The 27,638-nt window shown below is 35.6% G+C and overlaps 1 long non-coding RNA gene across 2 annotated transcripts in view; it reads right to left on the minus strand.

Annotated features, from left to right (window-relative positions):
- The window catches only part of LOC110135495 (uncharacterized), a 57,424-nt gene extending 36,485 nt beyond the window's left edge, over positions 1–20,939 (minus strand). Inside the window, exons 1-2 of one of the 2 annotated variants that reach the window (XR_002313387.2) lie at positions 20,831–20,939; positions 48–111 (exon numbers count right to left, since the gene is read on the minus strand). This is a non-coding gene — a long non-coding RNA (uncharacterized lncRNA). The remainder of the gene's footprint in view (positions 1–47; positions 112–20,830) is intronic. The other variant, XR_011482582.1, reaches the window with a different exon arrangement.
- Between the last annotated feature and the right edge of the window lie 6,699 nt (positions 20,940–27,638).

Below are 27,638 nucleotides of genomic sequence, written 5' to 3' on the forward strand. Positions count from 1 at the left end.
TGCTAAAATATTAATTAATGAAAAGAGAGATGTGTTCTGCAACTCACATTATCAGACAACTGAATTTAACATTCTGATTTTAGAATCCAAAACATGGCCCAAGAAACATCACTAAAGAAAAGAAAATTAAAGTTCAAAATGTTATGCCTATAAAATGGTAGTTTTTAAAAAGTGGAATGCAGGTAGAATGTTAGAAGATAATACTGGACACAGGTGAATTAAGAGCATGAAGTGTAATGGAAAGTTAAGGGATATATGGAATGTGACTTTTACTTGAATTAATGATTTAAAAAAAATAGGTTTACAAAAATTGTTCGTACAATATAAGAAAACTTTACCTTTGAATTTCAGATACATATTTGTCATTGGATGTAAGGCTTGGTATAAAAAACACTGAGTTCTTCCTTACTGTATTTTCCTTCACTAAAAAATTCAGGTCATGTTTTGCAAATTTCTAAAAGTTTCTAAAGGTCAAAAACATTACAAAGCAAAGTCCTCAGATTATCATGCAAAACAGAATAGTTCCATTTTGGGGTATAAAGAAACACAACTTGGTAGTTACCAGCAGTGATAAACTTAAAATTAAAAAATAAAAACATGAATCTTATTTGTACACTGTACATTTTCTAGTACTAAAAAAAGGAGATATATCTCAAGAGATTAAATAGAATAAAGAAAATATCAAAATTAACATTTCCATCGTGACATTTAAAATAAATACTAAAATATGTGAGTGTAGCATTGGTTAAATTATCTTAAAGAACAAGGGTAATGTTAGCACATTTTTTCCTCTCATAAAAAGATGAGTTTATATTTAGAATCAGAATTTCCTACTACACACATGTAAAACAATTCTGAAGAAATTAATCAAACCTATTAAAAATGTTTTACTTTTTTAAGACTTTTTTTCAGTCAAACAACATATATAAGACCCAATATTACAAAACAAAAGCAAAATAACAATTTATACCAATAATTAGCTTGGTACTAATTAAATTCCATAAGTTTCTTTCTAAATTAAAATTACCCATCATATTTAATCTCATTAAAACTAAAATTTACCCAGTTGACAGAGCCTTAAATTTTAGATTTGATGTAATTTTGATAAAAATTATACATGTGATCACTCACTTAGAGCCAGATATCCTGGAATGTGAAGTCAAGTGGGCCTTAGGAAGCATCACAACCAACGAAGCTTGTGAGGTGATGGAATTCCAGTTGAGCTATTTCAAATCCTGAAAGATGATGCTGTGAAAGTGCTACACTCAATATGCAAGCAAATTTGGAAAACTCAGCAGTGGCCACAGAACTGGAAGTGGTCAGTTTTCATTTCAATCCCAGAGAAAGGCAATCCCAAAGAATGCTCAAACTACTGCACAATTGCACTCACCTTATACACTAGTAAAGTGATGCTCAAAATTCTCCAAGCCAGGCTTTCGCAATACGTGAACTGTGAACTTCCAAATGTTCAAGCTGGTTTCAGAAAAGGCAGGGAAACCAGAGATCAAATTGTTAACATCTTCTGGATCATCGAAAAAGCACGAGTTCCAGAAAAACATCTATTTCTGCTGTATTGACTATTTCAAAGCCTTTGACTGTGTGGATCACAATAAATTGTGGAAAATTCTGAAAGAGATGGGAATACCAGAACACCTGACCTGCCTCTTGAGAAACCTGTATGCAGGTCAGGAAGCAACAGTTTGAAATGACATGGCACAACAGACTGGTTCCAAATAGGAAAAGGAGTACGTCAAGGCTGTATATTGTCACCCTGCTTATTTAACTTATATGCAGAGTACATCTTGAGAAAAGCTAGGCTGGAGGAAGCACAAGCTGGAATCAAGATTGCTGGGAGAAATATCAATAACCTCAGATATGCAGATGACACCACCCTTATGGCAGAAAGTGAAGAAGAAATAAAGAACCTCTTGATGAAAGCGAAAGAGGAGAGTGAAAAAGTTGGTTTAAAGCTCAACATTCAGAAAACTAAGATCATGGCATCCGGTCCCATCACTTCATGGCAAATAGAGGGGAAACAGTGGAAACCCTGGCTGACTTTATTTTTCTGGGCTCCAAAATCACTGCAGATGGTGATTGCAGCCATGAAATTACAAGACACTTACTCCTTGGAAGGAAAGTTATGACCAACCTAGATAGCATATTAAAAAGCAGAGACATTACTTTGTTAACAAAGGTCTATCCAGTAAAGGCTATGGTTTTTCCGGTGGTCATGTATGGATGTGAGAGTTGGACTGTGAAGAAAGCTGAGCACTGAAGAATTGATGCTTTTGAACTATGGTGTTGGAGAAGACTCTTGAGAGTCCCTTGGACTGCAAGGAGATCCAACCAGTCCATCCTAAAGGAGATCCGTCCTGGGTATTCATTGGTAGGACTGATGTTGAAGCTGAAACTTCAATATGTTGGCCACCTGATGCGAAGAGCTGACTCACTGGAAAAGACCCTGATGCTGGAAAAGATTGAGGGCAGGAGGAGAAGGGGATGAAAGAGGGTGAGATGGTTGGATGGCATCACCGACTCAATGGACATGGGTTTGGGTGGACTCTGGGAGCTGGTGATGGACAGGGAGGCCTGGTGTGCTGCGCTTCATGGGGTAGCAAAGAGTTGTACATGACTGAGCGACTGAACTGACTGATACAAGTTGAGAAGAGCTCAGCTACATTTTCCCAAGCACTTGAAACTTTTTTTAACATATATTATTTTCATTATCTTTCCACTTCTTGGTTACTATCAATAAGGAGTACATGTATGAGTCTATAAACCATAATCTTAAATTCACTTTGAACGTTGGGAAGTAGAAAAATTGTTCTTCAGTTTAATTCATATTTTCTAGGTGTTTTTTTAGAAAATCTAGATATAGGAAAACCTAATATAGGTAAACATTAAAAGGTAATTGTTTACAAGTGTAAATATGCTACATTTGCCAGTTTGGACTCAGGTATATTCTTCAATTAAATCTGTAACATTTCCATAATTTTAGTTTGGATATCCACATTTCCTGGAAGTAACCCTGTTGCTTTTTAGTAAATTGACCCCATAATTTCCTGGAACTCTTTGGAAAACCTGATTTTCTTAACCTGATTACTACTTCTCATCATTTATCCAGAGTGACTGGCTAAAAAGTGGGCAATAAGCCTGTTTTGTTGAATGAGACATGAGGAAAAATCAGCTGCAGCTCCTTAGAATTTCCATTCACATCCTGCAGATTCTACATGGAAAGTCTTAGCATCAGAGGTTGCTGCCAGTCATTTTGCCTCCATAAGGAAAGCCAGCCTTAGAATGTAGTATGTATGTATACTACAAAACAACCAGCTTCCGTGATGGCTCAAATGTAAAGAATCAGCCTGCAATGCAGGAGTTGCAGGAGACACAGGTTCAATCCCTGGGTCAGGAGGATACCCTAGATGAAGGCATGGAAACCCAGTCCAGTATTCTTGCCTGGAGAATCTCATGGACAGAGGAGCCTTGTGGGCTACAGTCCATAGGGTCGCAGAGTCAGACATGGCTGAAGTGACTTAGCACGCGCACGCACGCATTACAAAACAACAGTTTACAGAAGAGAGTTTGCTTTTTCTGATACTGTCAAATCTAGATCAACATTAAGTTGACACAGTATGTAAGTTTTTCAGTTGTTGAGTCAATGCCCAGGACAATTGTTCTGGGTCTATTTATACTGTTTCACTTAGAACTAAAAATTTCCCCCATTTGTTTCTAAAAGTTAACTTTTTATAAATTCTGTTTTATATCATGACATAATTACATTAACATCTATACAGCAAAATGTGCAAATCTAGGAAGCTGATCATAGGTGGAGATAAATGTTTAAACTCTTTCCATTCACCATTTTTTATAGAGGTTAATTTACACATAAAAATGTATAAAATTGCTTTACTTCTCTTGGTTTATCTATCAATTTCTTGGAAGTGCAAGTGTTCATATATTTTAAACAGAGCAAATCAAATAATAAATATCATATTTGAGATCCTAACTGTTAAAAGAAATCATGTGTATTGAATAGGAGCTTTAAGTGAAAGTTGCTCAGTTGTGTCCGACTCTTTGTGACCCCATGGATACACAGTCCATGGAATTCTCCAGGCCAGAATACTGGAATGAGTAGCCTTTCCCTTCTCCAGGGGATCTTCCCAACCCAGAGATCGAACCCCGGTCTCCCGCATTGAAGACAGATTTTTCACCAGCTGAGCCACAAGGGAAGCCCCAGAATCCTGGAGTGGGGAGCCTATCTCTTCTCCAGTGGATCTTCCAGACCCAGAAAGTAACTGGGGTCTCCTGCATTGCAGGCTGATTCTTTACCAGCTGAGCTACCAGGGAAGCCTGAATAGGAGCTTTAGAGGGCTTAAAAATGAATTAGTGATTATATTTACTTACAATGTATCTCTTCAGTATTTCAATAAAAAGTATTCTAAACTGTTTAATAATAATAATAAATAATCTAAAGTGATTCTTTTGTACATTAATGCATGAACAGTTTTGCATTATAAAATCACAGTATTGCTCACATTTTGCCTTCTAAAGCCTGTACTTGTAGTCTTGAATTTTGTACAATGTGAAATTGTAATGCATATTAAAGAGGATTAGTCATGTGTATTGCTGTTTAAGTTTGGTTACACTTGTAGAGTCCTCTCCCTTCCCCTGCTGTATTTTCCTACATATTTCTGCCCATTTCTGGTAATTATTTGGAAAAAAAATGAATTAGGTCTCACCTATCTGTCCTAGATTTCAAAATCTCATAATTTATTAAGGAAGAATTGGGTTAAAAATCATCATTTTTGTCTCTTAACTGAGAGCTGTAAAATTTCTTATGATATTGGTCTTAAGATGCATTCTAACTGTTGAAACTTTAAAATATCTGAATGTATGAGACAAGGAGATTTATCTCAGAATCAGAACTCAGTTTTGACAGCTTGGTGTCATGTCTTCCCTATAAAGAACACAGGCAATTAAAATGTTTCATTATATCCACAACACAAAACCAACTGAATAAAGATTAGAAACAGCTTGGCTTATGGAGATACAAATAGAGTCACTCTTTCACTTACATTTATTTTTATGTAAATAGATACTCACTATAATAAAATATAATCCTAATACTCTTTTAAAGAATATACTTCATCTTATTAAAATAATAAAGGGCAAAATATTTACATCTTTTTAAATATAAGAATTAGAAGCCTGGAGATTATAACTTTTTCATTACCAGGAATTAGCTCCTAAAATCTGAAATACTTAAACTGTATGTAAATGCTAATAATATCAATTATAGTTTTACTATAGTTTTATAGTTTTAAAACTGTATCTATAGCTTTAAATGGAGAATTGTGAGGAGTATATCATGAATTGATGAATTATATAAGCAATGTGACTTGCTCTTTGTATAGCAAAATCTTCTTTTCAAATAATTTATTCATTTAATACAATTTGAGCAACATATATACATATTCTATAAACTATGTATCTGAACACATACACTTTCTTCTTAAAAATTTAAACTTGGACATATTTTTATATTAAAAATTGTATACTTAAAATTGATTCCAAAATCACGTATTTGGAAGCAGTCTTTTTTATTTTTTTCAGTTACAAAACCCATTGATTTGGAATCCAACCACCTGCTACAGCAGATGAGCACCTCTTCCCCTCTGAAAGGAGAATGCCTCAATCTGTGCCTGGGATCTCTTTTAGGCTATCTTTTCTTTCACTGATTATTATCTATTCTTTCTCTTCAATATGTAATCAGATGCATGTAACTTCATTTTTCTCATTTTAAAAAATATATTTTCAAACCTCATCATTCCAAAAATTAGTAACAACAACAGCAGCAAAGCAATGACAACAAAATTCCGTGGGTCCCACTCTTCCTCCTGTTCTCAAGAAGTAAGCTTTCCTTCATAACCAATGTTCTCAAAACGTTTGGTTATTTTTATTGTTCTGATTCTCTCACCTACACGACTTGTGACTGACCACACTGGATTTTGCCTCAATGACCAAAACTACTGGATCCAAACCACAGCTCCTCTGTCATTAAAACCAGCCTTCCTTCTACCCCAGAGTGTGGCTCCTTCCCCATCCATTCCTGAACTCCGATTTGCTCTACATTCTCTTTCATAATATTCTCATGATTTTCTTTCTTCCTCACTAAACCCCAATTCAGTCTCCTTTGCAGATTTGTTTTCAACTGCAATACAGTTTTAAGTTTAGTCCCTCCAGGTTTGGACCTAAAAAGACTTTTCATCTCAATCGATGTCCTCTCTCTGGATGATCTTACCCATATTCTTGGTGTCAAAATCCACTTACAAATAGAAAACTTAAAAAATATGTCATCAGTTCTGATCTCTCCTCAGAGATTATGATGGAAAAAGATTCTTTGACATCTCTATTTGAATGTCTTAAAAATATTTCATACTCAACATTCTAAACCATAGCAGAAAGTTTACATTTCACTATGTAAGTAAACATTTTGCACTGTTACCTATTAATAAAAGATATTTCCAGTTATTCTGTTATGCAAGATAGAAACTTTGGAGATATTATTTAACCCTTTCCTTCTCTGCTGCTGCTAAGTTGCTTCAGTCGTGTCCGACTCTGTGCGACCCCATAGATGGCAGCCCACCAGGCTCCGCCGTCCCTGGGATTCTCCAGGTAAGAACACTGGAGTGGGTTGCCATTTCCTTCTCCAATGCATGAAAGTGAAAAGTGAAAAGTGAAGTCGCTCAGTCGTGTCTGACTCTTAGTGACCCCATGGACCAGAGCCTACCAGGCTCCTCCGTCCATGGGATTTTCCAGGCAAGAGTACTGGAGTGGGGTGCCATTGCCTTCTCTGATTTCCTTCTCCAGTCATGCCCAAATCAGACCCAGCAGCAAGTCCCGTTGATATAACCTAAATTATATCCATTAAATGTAATCATTTTATTTTGATAGTAACTCCCCCTCCCTGCCCCTCTCCAACCACATCCACAAAGTAATTCAAGTTACAAGTGCTCATTATGTATCTTAGAGAATATTAGTTATTCTGCCAAATCCACTTTCCCGTTTTCATTTCATTCCCCATTTCTGCATTGGGAATTCTAAAGTGCAAGTGAGATGTTGAGGGGAAGTCCTTTATTAAAATATGTAAATGACTTCAATTACCTTATACATAAACAAAAGTCTTTAATATTTGCCTCATGAAATGCTATGTGATTTGACCTCTACTTGTCCCCAGAAACTTCTGGCAATGCGATACCATGATCAACACTAATGCTTTAAATAAACTTATTCACTGAGGTATACTATACATTCATAAAAAAAGAATAAATCATACCTACATCCAGATGAGTTTTCATTACATAATCACACATATACAAAGATAATTTTCTTGAGAAACAGAAACCTTGAAAACATTTTCTAGGTCCAAGATGGAGTCGTTCTGCCTGGGGTGACATGGCAGCAAAGTGAGCTTTCCTGTTCTTATAAATGCTCCTCTTAATCAGAAACATAGAATATCTAGTCAGTCAATCCCAAACCACCGAGCCAACTCTGGGCTCTATACATATTTACCTTTTCCTGGATCTTTCTAAAGAAGGTCAGCCATGCAACCCCAGCCAAAACCGTGCGGTCTCTGCACTGCTGCTTCTGACACCCTATAAAACTTGCTCTTGCCTAGACATCCGTCAGAAAGAGTACCCCACTGCTTGTTAGGCACTGAACTCTCCCAATCCACAGTTTGAATAAAAGCTATCAAACTCATTAAAATTGTTCTATTTTTTTTGGTCATTTAACATCTTTTTTTTTTTCCTTCCTCTATTTACATCATTACCTGTGTATTTTATGTTGATTTGCCCCACTGCTTACAAATTTTCTAAGTAATTTCATTGTTCTATTGAATTTTTTTAGTTGCAATCATTTTATTTTCCTAGGTTAACTTTTTCAGTGAGTGTAGGTTGGTTTGTTTTTCTTTCATTTTTGTTGGTAGTGATTAGCAATCCATTGATTATTTATTCTCCCTCTTTTTTGATCACAAATGTTTGGCAAAATTCTCCATTCTCCATTTTAACACCTGTTTTCTGAATAAATTAAAACATGGTTATTTTAAAATCCATGTACGGTAATTTTATGATCTTATTATCTTCTGATTTTCTTCTCATCTCTGCCCAATCCTCTACTCTTTCTTTTCTCCCTTCTTCCTCTTCATTTTGTATGTGACTCTTTCCATTAACATGATTTATGTTCTTTTATTAAAAGCTGGCTATTTGGTATCAAAAATAATGGAGATAACTTAAATTCTTTCTAATGGTACCTTCTTCTAAACATTTAATTTTTTGCTCTCTAGAATGCTATTAAAGTACATGGGGATTAGTCTATGGGTTGCAGCCCATCTGGAACTAGATAACAGCCTTTGTGAAGATTAGTTTATTGCCTGTTTCACCTTAAAAGGAAGTCTGTGATGTGGTGTTTAGCACTATTTCTATAATTTGGTGAACCTTGAAATCAATTTTTCACTCTTAGCTACTGCTTTTGCAAAAGTTTTAGTCCCTTGGCCCTGTTCACTAAACACCAATGCAAAGTGTTTGTATTTTATGTTGTACCTCTTTTTGCAATTATGGAAATGCTTAGTATCTTTTTAAAAATCATATCTTTTCCATTCTATCATCTTTTACTTGAATATTATTATGTTTATGAGCATTCTTAAATTACTTGTCATGTATCTTAATTTCACAATATTCTTCTAATTACATATCTGGACTATATTTAATGTCTTCACATTTTTTCCAAGTACAAGTTATTAATTTTTTCCTCAAGTTTATCTTAGTGTGCTTCATAAAGAGTCCAGTATGCTTTAATAATATGTATTATGTTTTTTATTTCTAGAATTACTTATTTTTAAACTTCTCCTGGACTTTCTGTAATTCTTATTTTTAGTTTATCTTTTAAGCTTTTGATTTTGATTTAAATTGTATAAATTTCATCTATATTGCATTCTATATAAAATTACCAAAAAAAAGAATTTACCTTATTTTTTGTTTCCCTGTGTCTCTTACTCATGATTCTCTTTTGAATGCATGTATTTTGACATGAGTGCAAATGCTTGGGAAATTAATCTATATTCTTTGAGGTCTGTTTTGAATATGTGCTTTTCCAGAGAGAATTTGAATTTCTAGTTGGCTAAGTGTGATAACAACTTAAACAACTTTATATAAAAATGCCCCCATGGAACCCTCCTACACTGTTGGTGGGAATGTAAATTTGTGTAGCCCCTATGGAGAAAACAGTATAGAGGTTCCTTAAGAAAATAAACACAGAGGTGCCATATGATGCAGTGACCCCACTTTTTGGTATGTATCTGGATGAAACCATAATTCTAACAGAAACAAGCACCCCAATATTCACTGCAGCACTACTTATAATAACCAAGACATGGAGACAACCTAAATGCCCATCAGCAGATGAGTGGGTAAGGACACATGGTGCATACACAGTGGGACATACACACTCAGCCACAGCCGCGTGCAGCAGCATGAACGGACCGAGAGACTCTCACACTGAGAAAGCAAGTCAGGAAGAGAAGGAAAAATACCACATGATACTGCTTATATGTGGAATCTAAAATGTGACACAAATGAACTTAGCTATGAGACAGAAACAAATTCACAGACATAAAAAGGAGAATTATGATTGCCAAGAGGTAGGAAGAAGTGGGGAGGGATGGACTGGGAGTTTCGGGTTAGGATACTCAAAATATTATATATAATCTACAGACAGTTAAGTCCTACTGTATAGCACAGGTAACTGTATTAAATATCTTGTGATAAATGATATGGAAAATAATATGAAAAATAATGCATATATATATAAATGTACATATACATATCATACAGTGTATATGCTATATGGTACATACAGTATAAATTAGCACAACACTGCAAATAAGGAACACTTCAGAATAATTTCTTAAATGGCCTCATTTTATTTTTATATATTTCACAAAATAAAATTTAATTTTATTCATGCTATTTTATGACAGTTGTCTTCTCTGCAAATTAAACATAAATTTTTTTCCCACCTACTCAATAAAAGAATCAGGACAAGAAAGATTCTTCAAAGACATCTTTTTCACAGTGGGTTTAACTTTTTCTTGAATATTATAATGAAAATATATGAAGATGTCTCTCTTTATGATCCTACTTCTATAAAAGTTTCTACTAGATTCCCTAATAATATCTACAGATATTATTTTCTGAGTTATTTTAAAGCACAGACTTCAAAAGAGATATCTAATGTCTAAATTTACTAGAACTTAGCTGGTATATTAAGGGTTATATCTGGCCAGGATAGAGTTAAATAATACTGCACCAAATATTTTACACTGCAGGTGTCTGAGCCACCAGGGAAGCCCTGCACCAAATATTTTAGATTTCCTTATGTAGCTTAAAATGTTCAGTTCAGTTCAGTCGCTCAGTCACGTCTGACTCTTTGTGACCCCATGAATCACAACATGCCAGGCCTCCCTGTCCATCATCAGCTCCCGGAGATTACTCAAACTCATGTCCAGCGAGTGGGTGATGCCACCCAGCCATCTCCTCCTCTGTCGTCCCCTTCTCCTCCTGCCCCCAATCTCTCCCAGCATCAGGGTCTTTTCCAATGAGTCAACTTTTCGCATCAGGTGGCCAAAGTATTGGAGTTTCAGCTTTAACATCAGTCTTTCCAATGAACACCCAGGACTGACTCCTTTAGGATGGACTGGTTGGATCTCCTTGCAGTCCAAGGGACTCTCAAGAGTCTTCTCCAACACCACAGTTCAAAAGCATCAATTCTTCGGTGCTCAGCTTTCTTCACAGTCCAACTCTCACATCCATACATGACCACTGGAAAAACCATAGCCTTGACTAGACGGACCTTTGCTGGCAAAGAATGTCTCTGCTTTTTAATATGCTATCTAGGTTGGTTATAACTTTACTTTCATGGAGTAAGTGTCTTTTAATTTCATGGCTGCAATCACCATCTGCAATGATTTTGGAGCCCCCCAAAACAAAATTCTACCATTGTTTCCACTGTTTACCCATCTATTTCCCATGAAGTGATGGAACCAGATGCCATGATCTTAGTTTTCTGAATGTTGAGCTTTAAGCCAACTTTTCACTCTCCTCTTTCACTTTTATCAAGAGGCTCTTTAGTTTCTCTTCACTTTCTGCCATAAGGGTGGTGTCATCTGCATATCTGAGGTTATTGATATTTCTCCCAGCAATCTTGATTCCAGCCTGTGCTTCTTCTAGCCCAGCGTTTCTCATGATGTACTCTGCATATAAGTTAAATAAGCAGGATGACAATATACAGCCTTGACTTATTCCTTTTCCTATTTGGAACCAGTCTGTTGGTCCATGTCCAGTTCTAACTGTTGCTTCCTGACCTGCATACAAGTTTCTCAAAGGGCAGGTCAGGCAGTCTGGTTTGCTCACCTCTTTCAGAATTTTCCAGTTTATTGTGATCCACACAGTCAAAGGCTTTGGCATTGTCAATAAAGCAGAAATAGATGCTTTTCTGGAACTTTCTTGCTTTTTCAATGATCTAGTGAATGTTGGCAATTTGACCTCTGGTTCCTCTTCCTTTTCTAAAACCAGCTTGAACATCTGGAAGTTCATGGTTCACATATTGCTGAAGCCTAGCTTGGAGAATTTTGAGCATTACTTTACTAGCGTGTGAGATGAGTGCAATATGCGGTAGTTTGAGCATTCTTTGGCATTGCCTTTCTTTGGGATTGGAATGATGTTACTGGGATTTTATTGATCAACCAGGATTCACATTATCTTAGCTCTGTATATTTATGTGTGGTGGTGTGACCAAGTGCCAGGCAATAGAACATGTGCAGAAGTAACAAATGAAAGTTCTAGATATAGACCTAAAAAAATCTCTCACAGAGTCATTTAATTATCTTCTTTGGTCCCCTGGTCAGTGTCCATGTGCTGACAATGGCAGAGCCACAGGACTGTAGGAGCTGCTTCTGCTGCTAAGTCGCTTTTGTCGTGTCCAACTCTTTGCGACCCCATAGACAGCAGACCCTCAGGCTCCCCCGTCCCTGGGATTCTCCAGGCGAGAACACTGGACTGGGTTGCCATTTCCTTCTCCAATGCATGAAAGTGAAAAGTGAAAGTGAAGTTGCTCAGTCATGTCCGACTCTTAGCGACCCCATGGACTTCAGCCTACCAGGCTCCTCCATCCACAGGATTTTCCAGACAAGAGTACTGGACTGGGGTGCCATTGCCTTCGCCAGGACTGTAGGAGAGTAGATCCTAAATCACCTAAAGAAGAGCCTCCAATAGCACTTATTTAACTTTTCATAAACAAGAGGTAAACTTTCTTGTGTTAAGTCAGTGATGTTTTAGGTTTAACCCTTACAGCACTAGCATTACTTTATCTAATCTATAAATTGGTCACTTGCAGTGCTTTCATAATCCACGGGGCATTTCCTTAATGTTAGGTGACAACAGCTAAGATTCATAGAAGATGCTGGTAGAGGCTTCATAGAACACATAAAATCATAAAATTAGAACAAAGAAACATGGATCTATTGTAGTAGTAATTACAGATGTTTCCCAGTATTTCTGTCTCAGCACATTTCCTACATACACGTTATATTTCCCAGTTCCTTCGTGGTTGGAGGAGGTCCTCCTTAACTAATCTCATCCAAATGGGTTTCCCAGGTGGTGCTAGTGGTAAAGAACCTGCCTGACAATGCAGGAAACATAAGAGATGTGGGTTCAATCCCTGGGTCAGGAAGATCCCCTAGAGGAGTACATGGCAACTCACTCCAGTATTCTTGCCTGGAGAATCCCATAGAAGGAGGAGCCTGGAGGGCAATAGTCCATAGTGTCACAAAGAGTCACACAAGACTGAAGCAACTTAGCATGTAATGTGCTTAGTCACATCTGCCAGGTTCCTCTGTCCAAGGGATTTCCAAGGCAAGAATACTGGAGTGGATTGTCATTTCCTCCTAAAGGGTACCTTCAGAACCCAAGATCAAACCTGAGACTACTGCCTCACCTGCATTGCAGGCAGATTCTTCAGTTGCTGAGCCATCATTATGTCATCTTTACTTGTAGCTCACTAGTTCAGGAGGACCTCATTTGTAGTTGAATAAGGTCCTCCTCAACTAGTCCCATCCAATGAACTACAAGTAAAAGTAACATAACACTTTGGGACTAGAGCATTAATTACAAGGTATTAGTTCTACAAAGTTCTCTCTCTTTTTTTTTTTTTTCTGCTCAATTGACCAGCAATCTTCCTGGAAGTAACTGTACTATCAGCTTTGATTCCACAGTAAAGATGTCACAAAGCAAAACTCAGAGTCACATAGTAATTTGATATATAATGGTAATCAGTGAAGGAGAAATGTTTTGTCTCATTCCACTGTGGTAGAAGTTGTTTGGTTCTATAGTGTAACCTGCACTATACCCAAGCTAAATAATGCTGAGATATATAAGTTGCAATATAGACCAAGTGCCTACTAACCTAAAACTGCAGAAGAAATTGAAAATGGTATTTTAGAAGGATATTGGTAGCAAATTGCTACATTTAGCAACACATTAGATACGAAACTGTTGAGCTCAAGAGGATTTGCTCTGTTTACAAGCCAAGTAAAATGGAAGAGGGCAAAAATGTTGTTCCAGCAGAGCTGCAAAAGGTAACTGATTATAAGCTGAAAATGTAAGCAGTGAACTCCAAGTCTCTGAGGAGTATCTATGTGTGAGGAGTAATTTTAGAATTACTACATGGAATTCATCACCAGACACTTGAACTGAATTGCCCTATAGAAGAAGAAAAAAAAAAAACAAAACATGAAGTTCTAATATCTTAAGTTTCTGAGATTTTGGGTTTGTTGAAGCAGTTATTTGATTCTAACATACTAAAACTTTTTATTTCTTATATTCATTTTCTCATTTGATTATTCCTTATTATCTTGTAAAACTAAATATATTTGTAAATATACACTTAAATTTATATTTTAAGAAGCTCTTGTGTTTTTCCCCCACTGGGAGAATTTTGAAATATATATAAGTCATCATATTAACAGAAATAGAAGTATGTTCCCTCAGATTTTAGCAAATAATCCCTAATTCAGGGAAACTTTCTAGGTTTCACTATCTGACATTCTATTCCAATGCAGCAATTATGTAAATTTAACTAAGCCACTTACAATTACTAATATGTATATTTACAATTTTTCTGGGAAGGTATTTTTCAATTACCAATCTATCTCACTTTAAGACCAAGGAAGCAGAGGCTTATTTTTTTCCTTTTAATTTACTTCTGTGTTTGATGACTCTAGTAGAGTTCTTAAAACATGAAAAGATAATAAATATTTATAATTCCTCTTACATATTATCTCTTTTAATTAATGACCTTTTAAATATTATTATTGCACTCATTCATACAAACTTTAAACAATGTAAGTACAGGAAGAGATTTTTCTGATATGGAAGGTCCAACCTCAAATGTATGAAAGCATTCACAAAAATATTTTACCAAATAATGCCAATTATAGTATCAAAATTGAAACACAGCTCAGTAAATATCTGTTTGTCACATCTATGTCCAAGGCAGTATCCAGAAACTTAAAGAAGAAAAAGGTACCAATGGGAAGACTTAGCTGTATCTGTCAATTTAATTAAAGTCAAAATGAGTGTACAATATCTCATACCAAAGCAGAACACAGAGGTATTGCTGGAGCCATACAAAATGGGTCACTATACTATTATTTGTCTTACTTGGGCAATTTTGTGAGTAAAAGGAGATGCTACTGACAACTATGCTGGTACAACAAGCATAATCTGGAATTAACCCTAGCTAACTGGGTTGTCTATACTGATTTACAATATCAGCATCGAAGAATAAGAGTAAAAGAGCCCTTTTTCTTGAGAATAAAAAATGAGAGTTTTTTGGTTGTTATTGGTAATTGATTAAGAAAACTGAATAGAAGTACTGAAAGTATTACAGGTACACAAACTCGTATAATAAAAGGCATTTTACCCCCCAAATCTAGGAAATTTCTATGAACAATTTAATGGTTTATTTAATACATAAAGATGGATATTTTTACAAAGCTCCCAATTCTGTAGAGACCAATATTATTCTTATTTTAAATTTGAGCAAACACATTCAGAAAAATTAAAGCTCATGCATAAGTTATTAATAACACAGATGTTAAACTGCACATTTAATTTTAGTCCCAGTGAAGATCTATTTTTTTCCAGTAGTCATGGACAGATATGAGAGTTCAACTATAAAGAAAGCTGAGTGTCAAAGAATTAATGCTTTTGAACTGTGGTGTTGGAGAAGACTCTTGAGAGTCCCTTGGACTACAAGGAGATCCAACCAGTCCATCCTAAAGGAAATCAGTCCTGAATGTTCACTGGAAGGACTGATGCTGAAGCTGAAACTCCAATACTTTAGCTACCTGATGCGAAGAGCTGCCTCACTGGAAAAGACCCTGATGCTGGGAAAGATTGAAGGTGAAAGGAGAAGGGGACAACAGAGGATGAGATGGTTGGATGGCATCACTGGCTCAATGGACATGAGTTTGAGTAATCTCTGGGTGTTGGTGATGGACAAGGAGGCCTGGTGTGCTTCAGTCCATGGGGTCACAGAGCCGGACACGAGCAACTGAGCTCAAGATCTATTTGGTGCTAGAATAGTCTGTATGAGAAGACAGTACAGGATGTAGTGAATTTGAATACCAAAATTATGAAAGAATACATCATTTTATAGGTAATATTAATTCACTTAAATTTGATTAGGGAAATGGTGTGCAGTTTCAATAGCAAGATGTTCATAACATGCTGCAGTGAATTGCAGTTACACAAGACATTATATTAAGGGCACATTTAACTGTTAAAATAGTAAGAGTATCATTAGACACTGCTGATCTTGTGGGATTTGTTACTTTACTAACCTGTGGGGGGAAATGATGTTCAATCAGTACATGCTACAGATGCTAGTGCTGACAAGCAACAATTATGGTTAAGTCAGAGTAAGGAACTCACCTCTGTTTATCTCCTCCCACATGCCTCATAAAACACTATATGAACTGTATAAAATTCATGTCAAAGTAATTTCTCAAAATAACTAAGAGAATTTGGTTAATGCCTCTGATATTAGTTAACAGAATAACAAACTTACATGAAAAACTGCATTCAAGTAATGATACAATTAGAAACTGATCTTGAGCTAATGCACAAATTCACAAAATACCAACTTTTGTTCAAAGTTTTAAGGATCACAAAATACATGAACTCCTGAAAGCTGTTTCTTAAAGTGTGCGGCATAGATCATTTAATTGAATATATATGAAAAGTAAAACTAAATAATTTCTAGGATACTAAGAAAGTTTTCCTTTGAAGATGCAGATGTGCTTTCATATTTTAAAAGTGCACAATATGCCATCATGAAAGAGTAAATACCTTAAATTTTAATTATTCTAACTATACTTTTTTCTTCTCTTCCTTAGCATTGTGCTAGAGACTTTTAAAAGGAAAGTCATCATCTGCAGTTATTTTTTTCCGATCCCTTTTATGATATTCATGCCCACTGTCCTGCTCTCAGATTTTGGAAGTGCCATGAAAATGCCCAAGAACTTGCTCTGCCCCAGTGAGAGATGTCTAAGACCACTCTAATTGTATCTGGAATGTAGTCATCCATTTCTACCTACATAGGGTGCTTCATGTGTATTCTCTTGTCATAAGTATTTGTTCTGGCTTCCTTATTTTTTTTAACTTGTGCAACTTAGAGTTGTACCTAGGAAAAGTTACTATCATTTTCATTTTCTCATATGTCTGGCTACCCATACTTTTAAATACTTTCAGGAGTATAAAATTCCCTTTGCTTCTATTTTTATACTTCCTGTTTTCCTCGACCAATGTTTCTCGTAGACATTCACCTGCTGCTCAATTCCATAAATGCAGCCTTACTGTGACCTCTGGAATGTTTTATACACATTTTCTCTAAACTTTTCTCCATTTCCAGCCAGTCTCTCAGTAGGTGTCTGTCCATTAAAGGTTTTATTTTCAATTATGGTAATATAATGCCAAGATGCATATAATATGTACAATTAAATGGTCTGAATTGTGTGTACTGGCATATCAGAAGATGATGAAGAAAATGGCACAGAAACAATATTTGATGAATTAATGTCTGAGAATCATCCAAAAATGATGAATATCATGACCAGCAAATTCAAGAAGCTTGGTAAATATCAAGTAGGATAAATAGAAACTAAATCATGTCTAGTCTTGTCTTAGAATGCTGAAAAGACAATACAAGCAGAAAATCTTAAAACTCATCAAAGTTAACAGAGACAATAATTTCAAAGCAGCAACAGTAAGACTAATGCCTTTGTTAACAGAAAATATGAAGGCAGGAGATAATAAAATGATGTCTTTAAAGTAATGAAAATGACAATAACAATACTTGTGCACTTTCCAACCTAAAATTCTGTACCTACCAAATTAGCACAAAAGTGAAGGTGAATGAAGGCATTAATAAACAAAAAGAAAAAAATCAGATTTTTGTTTCAAATAAGTTTCAATTTTAAGAGAAGGTATAGGAATTTCTTTCAGGATAAAGTCAGTAATTTCAGATGAAATCATAAAATTGAAACAAATAATGAAATATACTAAAATAGGCAAACATATAATTAAATATAAAAGTAGCAATGATCTGTAGCAGTAATTATAACAATGTCTTGTGGGGTCTTTTACCATATATATATATATAATATATATTATATAATATATATATGAGTAAAATTTAGTGATTAAATAATGGAAAAGAAGGAATGGGGAATGGAGTTGAATTAAGTTCAGTTATAACAGGTGAAGAATGTAGTCTCAAGAATAATTAATAAAATATTTATATAAGATGTGGACATTAAAAATTAAAGGAAAAGTATGTAAAAAGTATGTAAAATGAAGTTGAGAAATGAGGAATACAATGGCAAAGAACAGACAGGACAGGAAAAAAGAAAAATAGGTAATGGTAAACTAAGCTCAACTAATTTAGAAATTTATATTCATTATGAAAAGACTTATTTCTTTACTGAAAAGCTAAAGCTTGTTACATTAGATAAAAAATAAAATGCATTAAAATTCAAAGCTTACAGATTTTAAAAATAAGGACATGACTAGTTTGAAAGTAAAAAGCTGAAAACCTTAACTAGAAATAAAATGTAAACGTCTATACTAATATCATACAAGAGATTTAAACGAAAGAGGTATTACAGACTCAAAGAGATAGTCCATAAAGATGAAAAAAGGCCAATAAATAGCAAACATATTAATAACATGAATTCCAAGCTTATTTTTTAAAAGGGAACATCAGAGTAAGAGGAATAGATAAATTACAAACATAATCAGATATTTTAACACACTTCTTTTGATAATGAAAGAACAAAACTAAAGATCAGTAAGGACTATGTCTAGTGTATTTTAAGAATGAAAACTTGTGTTATAAATTGCTAAAATCACTGCATTAAGAGAATAAAAGAAAAATAGTGTATTTCAATATACCTTATGATAAAATTTCCAGTAATCTAGTGAAAAAGTGATTGGAGAAGGAAATGGCAACCCACTCCATTGTTCTTGCCTAGAGAATCCCAGGGATGGCGGAGCCTGGTGGGCTGCCGTCTATGGGGTCACATGGAGTCAGACACAACTAAAGTGACTTAGCAGCAGCAGCAGCAGGAGTGAAAAAGTGAAAGTCAAAGTTGCTCTTCGCGTCTGACTCTTTTCTGACCCCATAGACTACACAATCCATTGAATACTCCAGGCCAGAATACTGGAGGGGATAGACATTCCCTTCTCCAGGGATCTTCCCAACCCAGGGATGAAACTCAGGTCTCTAGCATTGCAGGTGGATTCTTTACCAGCAGAACCACAAGGGAAGCCCAAGAATATTGGAGTAGGTAGCCTATCTCTTCTCCAGCGGATCTTCCCAACCCAGGAATCAAACCAGAATCTTCTGCATTGCAGGCGGATTCTTTACCAACTGAGCCATCAGGGAAGCCCTAGAATTATCCGGGAAGTAATCTAGAATCAGAAGCAAATATTTCCAAAGTTATAAAAAATATCTACAAATACCCTATTGGCATCTTATAATTAATTGTTAACTATCAAACTTGTCCTTACAAAAGATGGTAACGATAACCCTATATGCAAAACAGAAAAAGAGACACAGATGTACAGAACAGACTTTTAGATTCTGTGGGAGAAGGCGAGGGTGGGATGTTCTGAGAGAACAGCATTGAAACAAGTATACTATCAATGGTGAAACAGATCACCAATCCAGGTTGGATGCACGAGACAAGTGCTCAGAGCTGGTGCACTGGGAAGACCCAGAGGGATGGGATGGAGAGGGAGGCAGGAGGGGGGACTGGGATAGGGAACACATGTAAATCCATGGCTGATTCATGTCAATGTATGGCAAAAACCACTACAATATTGTAAAGTAATTAGCCTCCAAATAATAAAAATAAATGGGAAAAATAAATAAATAAAAAGAAGCAGCATTAAAAAAAAAGACAAAAGATAAAGATGCATTTTTGTTCACTCTTTGGTTCATTATTATGATGGACTTCCTAACTAATGTAGTAACACAAAATAAAGATTTAAAAGACATAAAGCTCTTATGCAATTGACATGAATATATGAAAACTTTCAAAGTACCTATAAAATGCACTATTAGTAATAAGTCAATTAAATACATACAAATCAACCATATTTCAATATACTGACACATGAAATTAAAAATGTAATCTAAAATTTCATTTAAAATAGCCTAAATAAAAATTAAAAAAATAGCCTAAATATACTAATTATCAAAGAAGAGTCTAATATGGTCAGATCATGTTGCTGACAGAAATTTAAAAGACAAACTCAGCTGTATACCATATTTCTTAATTAGCAAATAACTTAGGATGTCAAGTTATTTTGATATCCCCAAATTATATTGATTCAATACAATATATCGCCAGTCCAGGTTCAATGCATGAGGCAAGGTGCTCAGGGCTGATGCACTGGGATGACCCTGAGGGATGGGATGAGGAGGGAGGTGGGAGGGAGGGTCAGGATGGGGAACACATGTACACCTGTGGCTGATTCATGTCAATGTATGGCAAAAAACACCACAACATTGTAAAGTAATCAGCCTCCAATTAAAATAAAAAAAAATCAGCATAAATAAAAACAGATGTGATAAAAAACAAAATACAATCCCAAGGAGCTTTAACAGTTTTATAGTTGTGAAATTTTGCAACATGATCTTAAAATTTATATTTGAACAAAATTGCTTTAGAATAGCCTAGACAATCTTGAACAAGAATTCCAAGTTGGAGGATTTATTCTACCAGATTTTGAAAGTTACAATCATACAATATTAATTACGAGGGTGTTTCTGATGTGAGTACAGAGATGGAATCAAGTAAGTTGCTGAAGAATATATACACACCTATATACAATTATTTTTTTACAAAGATATAAAGAAAAATCACAGGAGATGCTTGTTCAGTAGCTCAGTCAGAAATGGTTAGTCATTTAAAAAAAATGGTACTGTTTCAAATAACCTTTTTGAAGCACGGTACAATTTTCAAGTTTGAAAATACGTTTTTTTTATGATTCAGTGGTCTGTTGAAAAATTCCCACAAAAATGTAGCATTTTATTTCATTTCTGAGAAAACGGCCTCTTTCTTTAGTTCCTTTTCCAAAGAATTTCCAAACAAAAGTATTACTTATAAACAAAGAAGGATGGACCAAGACAAACAGTATTTACTTACCTAAAACCCTGTTGGAGGAGGTCACGGAAACGACATAACGGCTGACTGAACCGAGAGCAGGACGGGAGGAATCCCCAGGGCTCGGACTAGCAGGCTCGCCAAGGAAGCATCCCCGCCTCTTGGGCCTCGGAATCTAGGCCCCGCCCACTGCTCCCAGTGCGCAGCCGCAGCTCTGCCAAGGCAGCATCCCCGCCTCCTGGGCCTCGGAATCTAGGCCCCGCCCACTGCTCCCAGTGCGCAGCCGCAGCTCTGCCAAGGCAGCATCCCCGCCTCTTGGGCCTCGGAATCTAGGCCCCGCCCACTGCTCCTAGTGCGCCCGCAGCTCTGCCAAGGCACCATCCCCGCCTCCTGGGCTTCGGAATCTAGGCCCCGCCCACTGCTCCCAGTGCGCAGCCGCAGCTCTGCCGCGGGCGCAGCCTGCCGTGAGCTATGCGTTAGTGACACAGTCTAGAGAGAACTGAAGGGTGATGGAACCGCATTAAGGATGCTTTATAAAAAGTTCTAAGCTTCTGGTTGGCGAGAGCAGAGGTCTACCTACTCACTTGTGGCCGCCAAAGACGAACCTTATCAGTAAGTCGCCTTGCTTATTAAAACTTAAATCCACCACCTACCAGTCTGAGGTGGTCTATCCCTCTCTTCGTCCTCTCCTGGCTCTCCTCAGAAGGGATGGCCGGTTTGGAATTTCACCCCAACTCCCCAGATTGTGAACCAACAAATCTGAGACAGATTTGTTTCTGTGCTTGGCTTATTGAAAAAGGAACTGGGAGTTTGTGGAAATGTATATTTGTAGAGTGCAACTTATTTCATGATTTACAATGACAGGTGGGAAATAATTTTTGCTTCGCTTTGATGTTTCAAATAAGTGCTAGGGAGGAGAAAGTTATAAAAACTAAATTATATATTGAAAGTTAACTTATTTTAACAATTTTTAGCAATTAACTGAGTAAACTATATCCAGAAAAAGATAGTGAAAACTTTGCCTTAATCATTTAAAATTAATATATCAAATAGATTACATCATATATTGTTGATAATAATGGAGTTATAGTAGTGTCCTTACATTTCATATCTAAGCACATTATTTCACATTTCATAAGTCATTCCAGTAGATCAATTTACGGGGAACCTATAATGTAGTGTTTGATATGAGACCTTCTCTTTAACATATGCATTTATACAGCTATAAATTTCCTCTAAGCTTTGATTTAGTTTCCTACCACAAGTTTCAGTGTTTGTTTTTCATCTTAAAATGTTTTCAGAGAAATTTTTTTTGTGATTTATTCATTGACCCATTGGCTCTTTTGGAATGTAATGTTATGTAATCATCACATGGTTTTGATTTTTAATTTTTTCCTGTTACTCGTTTCTAATTTTATTCTATTATGGTGTAAGAATAGGTATTGTATTGTTCTGTATCTTTTAAATTCATTGGAATTAGTTTTATGGTCTAGGATTTCAGCTGTTCTGGATTGTGTCCAATGTGTACTTGAGAATAATCTCTGTTCTGCTATTTTATGGTGGAATATTTTATTTATGTCTGATCTAGTTTACAGTTATAGTTTATAGTGTTGTTAAGGTATTTTATTTCTTTATTGATCTTCTGCCTAGTTGTCCAATCAACTGTTGAAAATTAGACATTGGAATTATCATTGCTGTGTTGTCTCCCTCAATTCTGCTATATTATTTATTTCCCTTAATTTTTATTTTGTATACATAGGGGCTTTGTTTTTATGTATACCTATTTTTGTAATTGGTATAGCTTTTTGGTGGATTGCCTCTGTTGCCATTTTTAATGATCCTATTTATCTCTAAGAACTTTTTTGTTTTAAATCTACTTTGATAACAGTATAGCCATTTCAGCTTTAAGTTTGCTCTTTGCATGATATACTTTACATTTTTTAATTTTTCAAACTATTATTAATAGTATGTTGAATCTAGCATGTCTTTGGTAAACAGCATATAGTAGGATCTTGGTTTTTTGTATAGGAGAACAACCTCTGTCTTTCATATTGATAGTATTTATCAATACATATTTAAGGGTATTGTTTATATGGTTGGATCTACCTTTGCCATTTTACACTTCGTCTCTCTCTGTCTTATCTCTTTTTTTCTTTTACTCTGATATTCTCTTTTGCATTATATGAGTATTTTCTAATATATATTTTTAATACCACTAAAGGTTTTTAGCTATGTTAATCTGATTTCCCTCATGGTTATACTGCAGCTTACCATATACATTTTAACTTATCTGAATCTACTTTAGATTTAAAATAGCTTAATTCCAGTGAACATAAAAGCATTTCTCAGATAGTTTTATTACCCCTGCCCACATTTTGTACTAGTATGATATACGTAGTGCATTTTTATATGTTATAAGCCAGAAATGCATTTTGAAAATATTACTCTATATAATTTTATGTCTAGTAGAAATTTTAAAAAATCACATCTATAGGCAGAATTTGTTATATTAACCTCCTTGTTTACCATTTCTGTTTCTCTTCATTTGTTCCTGTGAATTTGAGTTATTGCCTAGTGTTGTTTCCTTACCTTCCTCCTGTGGTTTTGTTCCCAATCACTGTTTCTGTTATTATTGTCAAATATATTTTTTTCTATGTGTTACAGGTACTAGAGTAAAATTATATTCTTATTTTTAAATTGAAAATTTTAGTAAATCAGTTAAAAGAAGAAAGGAGAAGAAATATAAAATCATACTTCTTTTACATTATGTGATTACATTTCAAAGGCCTCTATATGCATGTGTGTGCATGTATTCAAATTACTAAGACACTTGCTTTCAGCCCAAAGAACATCTTTTAGTATTTCCTGTAAAGCCATGTGCAAGAAATAAATTCTCTGAGTATTAGTTTGTTTGAAAATGTCTTTACTTTGCCTTCAGTTTTGAAAGATATTAATAATTTTTTCTGGCTAGCAGACTCTAGACTTTTAGGATTTCTTTAAACACTTTGAATATATCATTCTACAACCTTTTAGACTTCATTGTTCCTGATGATAAATCCACTGTTAATTTCATCAGGGTTCTTGTATATATATAGTGAGGGCATTTCTGTTCCTGCTTTCAAGGTTTTCTTTTGTCTTTGTCTTTCAACACTTAAAAAAGTTTAGACCCCAGGAGGGCTCTTCTTAGTTGTGTCTTTCCTTGGTTCTCTCTCAGTTTGATGCACCAGTTTCACTGGTCAAGGATCCTGCAGGGATATTTAACCTCTGATCCTCACGGGTAGTCCTTATCCAGCACGGCACCTCTAACTTACATCAGCCTTTCAGCCTTGGCAAGGGTCGATTCAGGATACACCATTCTCTGCTATTCTGCCTTATGATTGGGAAGAAAGAATCTTTTGGCCATACTCTTGCCTGGAAGAGAACTTTTGCAATGTGAGGCTGCTGGTTGTGACCTGTCCCTCCAGAAGAAACAATAAGCTTTGGTTGGGGGTGGAAGGTGGATGGGGGGAGTCCATGTTCTTGAACACCTCTGCCCAGAGGTGAGCTTCTGTCACTGAAATGGTACAGTGAGAAAGGGTCATGAAACTAATGCCCCAGACTCATTTTTTCTCCAATATTTGGTATGTTTAGCTTTTTCTTTCATTTGCTGTAATTACTTAGGATAATCTCCATACACTTTAAATAGCTCTTCTTAAGTACTTTTCCTAATTATGATTATGTTACTGGAGATTTCACACAGTTATTCATGCTGCCAACGAGGAACTTGTCCATCCTAAAATTTCTTGTTTAAGCTATGCTTCAAGATTTCTATTACTGGGAAAAATATGGTATCTGATCAAGAGTATATTTAGCCCAAATGTGTTTCAGTGATTTGGGATTATTTTAATTGTTTCTCCTAGTAAAAGCAAGTTACATGTACTTAAATGATACAGTTTCTAATTGAATATTGATAAAGTCTTAGTTGTATCAGTTTTCTACTACCACTGTAACAAATTATAACAACCTGAGTGACTTAAAACAACACAGATATATTGCTTAGTATCAAGAACTCAACTGAGCTGGAATTGAGAGCTAAACTGTTAGGTGTTGGAGTAGCTGATTAAAGCAATGAGCCGAAAATGAGTGTTAAGGCTTTAATATCTCACTATACTGGTATAAGCAAGAGGTTAAAACTGGAGAAACTTCCTGTCCCATTTCCTCTGTGGAATTTTGTACCAGTCGAGTGTTAGAACAATCAGTGCAGATGTGTGAACCCTCACTGATATAGCCCTGAACCAAAGGGTGCAGCAGTTATATGGATTCGTATTGGAAGAGTCTAGAAGTAGAAAAGTACTAGGTACCAAGTTTGGATGGGGGGAAAAAAAATTTGAGATTTCTCCCACCTCCCCTACTTTAGAAGGCCTTGGTAGAGGTGCCTGAAGAGGACCTCTGCACAAGGTCTCAAATAAAGAGACCTAGAAATGAAGGCAATTGAACTAGGAATGCAAATATATAAAGAGCATATAAAGGGGCCTGAGTCCTTCACTGCAACTCCCTTCAGAGATTACAAAGCCCTGGCTGTGCACAAAGCCTGCTGTATGTGTGTGTGTGTGTGTGTGTGTGGGGTGGGGGCGGGGTGGGTAGGAGGGTGGGCAGCTTTTCCTATGAGGCCTGCCTAGTAAAACCTTTGTAGTTGCCTGTAGCCAGTCCTAAACAATCATGGTTTTGCCAGTGCCAGACTCCTCAGTTATGGTTCTGTAGATCTGAAGTCCAAAATTGACTTTCTGTTCTAAGATCAAGAGATAACTGAGTTGTGTTTCCTTTAGAAAGCTTTAGGAAGTCATCTATTTTCTTTTCTAGCTTCTAGAGATCAGCTACATTCCTAGACTCTTGGCTTCTCCCTCATTTTCAAAGTCAGAAAAATGGATCACTCTGACATTGTAGAACTCTAACATTGCTTCCATCTTCACTTCTCTAATTCTGACTCTCCCACTTTCCTCTTTTAAGGTAAAGATACTTGTAATTACAATCAGCCCACCTGGATCATCCTAATCTCTTTATTTTAGTCAGCTGATTAGCAGTCTTAATCACATCTACAACCTAAATTCCCTTTTGCTATGTACTCTTACATATTCATAGATTCCTATGATTGGAGCCATTATTTTTCCTACCATATTTGCATATCTCAAAAACCAGGTAACTGTCCCTCATTCTGCCAATATAGCCAGACCATTTACTTAAATTACTTCTATCATCACCCACATGAGATTTCTGTTCTTTATTCATGTCTCATATAAATATTCAAATCAAGCAAATGTCTGTCTTATAAGTAATTATGGACTCTAGTGTCATATATCCTTTCCCTGTCTTTCTTACTTTCTGCTCCTAAATTACACATCTGTGAACACATCTTTAGACTTTCTTGGTGGTTACTCATGTTCTCAAGGCTGCATCTTTACTGCCATCCTAACATGGTTGCTATTGAGTGTATCCTAACAAGCTATGTCAAGACTCACTCCATTGCTGCCTCAGATTATATGTAGCACTGGTCATTTACCAGAATTTTAGAAAGACACTCCTCAAGAAAGAAAAATACACAAAATCTCTGTATGTCTGTGACTTAGTGGGGGGTGGTGTAAAATCAATAATTAGGCTTATGATTCAGAGACAGTGAATAAAGACAAATAAATTATGTGTATGCAGTGTTGTTTGAGGTATTCACTTACTTTCCCTCTGACACTGGTGGAGTCTGTAGTGATATCCCTTTCATTCTTGATACTGGTAATTTGTTTTCTTTTCTATATATATCTTTCTCTTTCTTTTCTTTTCCCCTCTCTCCAGCCTCTGCCCTCACCTTACCCCATCCCCACACCAGAACTCTATGTTTGTCTCTCTTTGTCTCTTGCAATAGTCTCTGAAAGTTTATCAATTTATTGATCATTTCAAATTTTGATTTTTAATTTTCTCTGTTTTCTGTTTTAAATTTTATTTATTCTTACTCTCATTTGTATTATATCCTTTGTCCTTGTTTTGCATTTAAATTTTTGGATTGTTTTTCTGGTTTGTGAATTTGAAAAGCTTAACTCATTAATTTTATATTTTTCTCCTTCATATGTATATGTATTTTTCTCTAAAGAATGACTTTATTGTCTTCCACAACTTTTGGACTTTTTAACCCATACAGATGTTTCATTTTGAAACTATTTTATGTTAAAAATATTTTTTGTCTTATTTTTTTTCAGCTCCATTTTATTATGGTCAGAAAATATACCCTCTGTAGTATCAATGATTTTAAATGTTTGATATTTGTTTAGTGGATCAGTATTTAGTCTACATTTGTAATTGTTTCACAGGTACTTAAATGTATTTATATGGATTCTGCTGTCATTGGTTGTAGCTTCTGTAAATGTCAGTAAGTAAAGTTAGTTGATGGGGTTTCCCAGATGGCTCAGTGGTAAAGAATCTGCCTGCCAATGCAGGAGAGATGGATTTGATCCCTGATGCAGGAACATCCTCTGGAGAAGGAAATGGCAATTCACTCCAGTATTCTTGCCTGGAGAATTCCATGGATGGAGGAGCCTGGCCTGGTGGGCTATAGTCCATGGGGTCACAAAGAGTTGAACACAACTGAGAACACACACACACACACACACACACACACACATACATATTCTGCCTTTAAGTAATGTTATATCATGTAATATAAAGTGTAAGAAACTTATGATAGTATAATTCATCTCCCCATTTGTGGTATTATCATCCCATATATCTGAAAAATAACAAAAGGACTGTCTAAATACCACAATAAAATAACAATAAAAAATAAAATAAACAAAATAAAAATAATAGCAAAAACTGTCTAAATAACATG

This window comes from Odocoileus virginianus, chromosome 21, assembly GCF_023699985.2.
Source record: "Odocoileus virginianus isolate 20LAN1187 ecotype Illinois chromosome 21, Ovbor_1.2, whole genome shotgun sequence".
NCBI classification, from domain to species: Eukaryota; Metazoa; Chordata; class Mammalia; order Artiodactyla; family Cervidae; genus Odocoileus; species Odocoileus virginianus.